Here is a 5,268-nt window from a genome sequence, read left to right as displayed (position 1 = left end):
TTATTTATTTTTCTCTTAACAGTAAGTAGTCAGAATGACTTAGGCTTTCAGATTTTCACCAAGTTAAAAACAAAACGAAACACGCCGTCGTTCTTAAGAAGCGCAGGCGTCTACTTCGCTCTCGCTCGGCTCATCCTGATGAACCTCACCGTTGCACACACCACACCTGCATTAACGCGGCGTTGTTGATGAAAGCCCGCAGCAGCCTCGCCCTCTTAATAAAGTAATGTCTGGAGTGGCTGTGAGAGCCTTGTCTGGGAGGGTATGCAATGGGCTGGGGAATAATGAGCAAGTCTGAGATAAATAATGGATCGCCGTCATTCACATTACAGAGGAAATGACTGTAATAGTGCTTGCCGGGTGAAAGACCTCCATCTAACACATTAACACTCAGGACAAAGATGGAGAGGGAAGGGGGCTCAGGATTGGAGGAAGAGGATGCAAGTGGAAGTGCAAGAGGGCTGATCATCATCCCGCCCGAACACGAACCTGCCCACTCGAGGCCGGCGTAAAACAAAGCGAGGCCAGGAGAGAGAGGAAACGAGCGCGACTATTTTAGTCGGCCGAGGCTGAATGAAACACCTGAGAGCTTCATTAGCAATGTAACATCTATCAGGAGGAAGTTCTTTAGGACTGTGATATTTTTCTCTCGCTCTCTCGACCCACTGTGCCTGCCCAGTTCTGTTTCTAATGCCCTCTCCCGGGGCATTAGAAACAGAAAGGTCTGAATGCAAGCCTACAATAGTGGAGATAAATGGGATTTGAAGCACGGGCTATAAGGAGTGGCAGTCATTAGACAGTAAGTGAGCCAAGCGAGTTGTTAGGACATGAGCAGTGCTAGTCGTTAGGAAAGGATAGAGGGAAAGAGGGATGGAGCGATGGAGGGAAAGGAAGGAGGCCAGTGGTTGTTTGTTCTAGGACTAAGTGCTGGATAATGAGATCAGACTGACATGACCCTCAGAGCTGAGAGAGACAGCTTTAGCATTACACCTCTCCCCGTTTCTCGATCACATTCTCCATGTCTTACATATACTTCCACTGTCTGTGTTTGTGTTTTTGCCTCTCGGTTTGCTGCGGCTGAATCTGCATCGCAGATGGAATATAAGCTCTGAAGCCAACAATGCAGAACTGTGTAAATGTTGACAATGAATCAAACTGTAGCAGACCGAGTGTAAAGGCCTGAGAAAGAAACAAACAAAAGGAGGTTTGCCATACTTTCACCAGGAAATTAGATGTAGTGGAAATATAGAGGAAGCTTAATTTACAAACTGGAGAGCTACTGTTCTCCGAATTGTGATATTTGCTGTTGTTTAAACTAAAAACTTTATGTTCTTTTATTAGTGTTCTGCTTTCCAAGGAAGCTATAAATGGCCTGGCGTTTGGTTTAGCTGGAGTGGGTCATCGGCTGAGATAACTCTGCCAACAACTGAACATTTTTCTGCAGCTATCTCTGCTTTTCATTAAGATGGCCGCTCACTGAATCAGGTTCTCTTAAAGGAGAGTTTTTTTTTCCCCTCCACTGTCGCTACATGCATGTTCAGTATGCAAAACTGCTGCAAGTCAATGACTTGATGCAACCTGCATGGTTTCCTTAGATCGAAAGGCTTTTTTTTAAACCAATTTGAATTATGAGCTGAACTTGATGCGTTGATTTATAATAAGGATCAATTGGAATGTATGTATGATTGAATTGCAATTACCTTTTTTGGTAAAATGTCTTGACATGGACGTGTTGACGTGTTGTAAATAATAACTTAATTTCACAAACATTAGATCCTTAGTGTGGAAATAGTTCCTGGTTCCTGGAACCACTGAGGCATTGGCAGGATGTGACTTCTCATCATGTCTGGTTTACACCTCAGAGCTCTAAAAAGAAACAAAAAAAACTATTTTACATGAGTTATCTGTTGCATTTTTTCAGCAGCATGCTCAACTGGAGGAAGGAGATGAAACCTTAGCGTCTGTTTTCTGGCAACAAAGAGGTCAGCAAATCAAATTATGGTTTAAAAGCGGTTTATGGCTGAAGGATTCAACAGTCGGAATTAAGCAGCTCAACAAACAAAAAACGGACTTAAAAGTCATAAAACTTTCCTGAAAATTTGTATTTTTCAATGCATCAAGTCATTGACTTGCAGCAGTTTTGCATACTGAACATGCATGTAGCGACAGTGGAGGGAAAAAAACTCTCCTTTAACAGAACCTGATTCAGTGAGCGGCCATCTTAATGAAAAGCAGAGTTAGCTGCAGAAAAATGTTCAGTTGTTGGCAGAGTTATCTCAGCCGATGACCCACTCCAGCTAAACAGAACGCCAGGCCATTTGTAGCTTCCTTGGAAAGCAGAACACCAATAAAAGAACATAAAGTTTTTAGTTTAAACAAATTTATAAATTATTATAAACTTATTATAAAAAGAATTTGTGTTTTCAAAGCTTTTAGCATCTTTTTTTCATGTTCGATGCCTTGCACTTATTTCTCTATCTATGCAAGATTTTGCAGACTAATAAAGCCAAACCAATGGCACTACCACTTTCCTATCAGCTTCCAAACTCATACCTGTCAAATCTCCTGCTTTGTCTGGGAAACTACCGTTTTCTGTCCCCCTTTCCCACTGTGCTCCCGTATTATTGTTTTCCCGTAAATAAACCCTATTGTCCTGCTCTCACTTTAGTTCCATCACCCTCCCAGCACTCTCAGGTGAGTTGCTCTCCCTCCCCGCTGTTGCATATACCCTCTCTTACGTTAGTCGCCCCCCCTCTAGAGGACAGCAGCACCAGACGATTCTCTGAAAGTGATGTTTCAAGAGTAAAAACGCATATATTCCGATAATGATGTTTAATTAACACTTGCTCATGTACAGAGCCCTTCTGTGTAAATCAGTTTCTGACAGAATCAACAGCTACGTTTCCCACAGCGTGTGTCTTTAGTCAGCGTGTCTGGATTCAGATACAATTTCAATATGCCACGCCGACTCCTGAGGCACAGATGTCTCTTCGGTTTGAGGTTAGGGAAAAGTATGCAAGCTGTTGGTTTTGCTGTGGCAATATGAAAAAAAAAACAAAAAAGACAGTAAAAAGCAATGGATTTGATCCTACAGCTGTATAAAGCAGCCGTGGGTTCTGTTACAAGAACTGGAAACAATTGCAAAAATTTTCATTATCATAAGTCTGACCTTTTCTTAACTCGCAGCTCGACTCCATTCGTGTATGACTGAAGAAAACAAGATATTTCAAAATGCCAAACAGTAATTGGCTCTGTCTATAATGTTGACTATTGCATAATTGGAGCAGTAATCTTCTCCAATAGTCAAGTGTGATGATGATATGCAAAGGGATTTATTGTTTCCTGGAGCTGCAAACAGTCTCATCAGGATCTTGAAAGCAGTTTAATCAATAGGAAGTGCAGAGGACACAAACGACGCACTCAGATTCGTCGCAGTCTCGACAGCATTGCCGAGCAAAAGAAATCTAGCTGTTTTTAGCAGGTTTAAAACGTATGGCAAATTAAGAGAAAAATAAACTTTTAGAAAGAGATTTTGTTTTCAATCTACAGGTGAGCCTGGAAAGGGAAAGTGGTGGCAGCTGCTGGTCACTTATTGGGAAGATTATTTTTCCCAGTTCTGCAGCCACTGGGAAAGCAGTGGCTTTTGGGCACTTTTTGGGCAAAACAAAACCAGGTGCACGTTGTTTTTGCCAAAAAATGACATAATAAGTCTATAACAGCGAAGGCCATCGATAAATGCTTGACTGGCAGTTATATCAACGAAGCCTTCAGTTTTAATTTGACACTTATTGATCAAGTTCTTGGATGAATGTGATGATCATTTTTTTCATTCGCAATCTTACTAGGGAATCTATCATTCTGGTCCAAGAGTGGACAGACATTTTAACTTTTTTTTTATTTCAGAATTGTTTTTTTTTATGCCTTGTAAGTTTTCTAAAATGTGCTGGGCCTCATTTATCAAAACCCGGAGTAGATTTGTGTGCAAAGATAATCGTAGGAGAAGTTCCATGTGTGCTTTATGAAACTATGTGCGTATACCGAGCATACACACAGTCAGGTTACGATTGATCTGGTGACTGGAAACAGTTGTAATTCACATTTCACTCTCCATAATTGCTCTGATGTAACTTTGCCGCATCGGTGAATATAAGGTGGTTTGCTTGCCCATTTCTGTTCCCAAAACATTAAGGATTAAAATAAGCGTTAATATAACAGCAAGAGCCACATGTTGGTATGCATTTAAACCATGCCTTTCACTTGCTTGGTTTAGCGTGAACTAAACTATTTTTAAAGCCGTCTCCTCCGGGTTTCGCAACAACACGGCACATACAGCTAGCAAAGTTGTTGTGAACGCGTCAACATTTATCTCAGCAAATGTATTTCGAATGCTGCTACTGACATGAAGTTCACACCAGATACCGATCCTAGCCCAGGTAATCCACACAAACTAATAAAGCAAAGCAAATTCATCCACGAATGAAGCTGCAAGTAAGGAGAAAAAGGGAATGATACGACATAAATATTGAGCACATTTACAGAAACGTGCTAGAAACACCTGGTGGAGTCGAGCTATTCTCAGTCATGACGACTTCAAACCACTTCCTGCACCCAAAAATTATTCACTCGCATTTGTAGGGTGTTATTTTGACCCATTCTTTCACACAAACTGCCTGCTGTTCAGTTCCAACGTAGATTCTTCAGTGGGATTACATTCAGGTGGCTGGCTAAACCGTTCAAGAATTGCTACTTTCTTTTCTTTAGCTATGTCTTTAGAGCTTTATTCTTTAATCTGTGTTCATTGTCATCTTGAGTCTCTTCAAAAAATGTTGTAGTACATTTACCCATTGGCCTCCTTCGATTGACTGCTGTCAGCATCATGTGTGGCAAGACAGCGAACACCACGCAGTTCTCGCCAGCAAAATTCTCGTGTGACTGGGTGCAGAACCGCTTTTCTGCGAAAACGTGACGTGTACAATGACATTTTAAAACTCAAGCGTTGGTCTCACCGCCCTGGCCTGTATTCATCCAGTATTTCACTGGCTTATCCAAATCTTGCAAAGCAAACTTAAAACGAACGTCAACACGCTCGTTCTTCGGGAGTGGAGTCTTATGTAGTGAGCGTGTGCAGAGCCCATTGCAGTCGAGTACAATTGTTATCATTTCTATAGGAAAATTGTATCTGCTATTAGCAGGTCTTTCTATTTAGACCAACTATTTAGAATTGATACGCAGGTCAACAAAAATGTTGAAGTGTTTAAAAACTTATTT

Source organism: Poecilia formosa, unplaced genomic scaffold (genome assembly GCF_000485575.1).
Source record: "Poecilia formosa unplaced genomic scaffold, Poecilia_formosa-5.1.2 Scaffold66, whole genome shotgun sequence".
NCBI classification, from domain to species: domain Eukaryota; kingdom Metazoa; phylum Chordata; class Actinopteri; order Cyprinodontiformes; family Poeciliidae; genus Poecilia; species Poecilia formosa.
The sequence above is the reverse complement of the archived record's forward strand: the minus strand, read 5'-3'. Positions refer to the sequence as shown.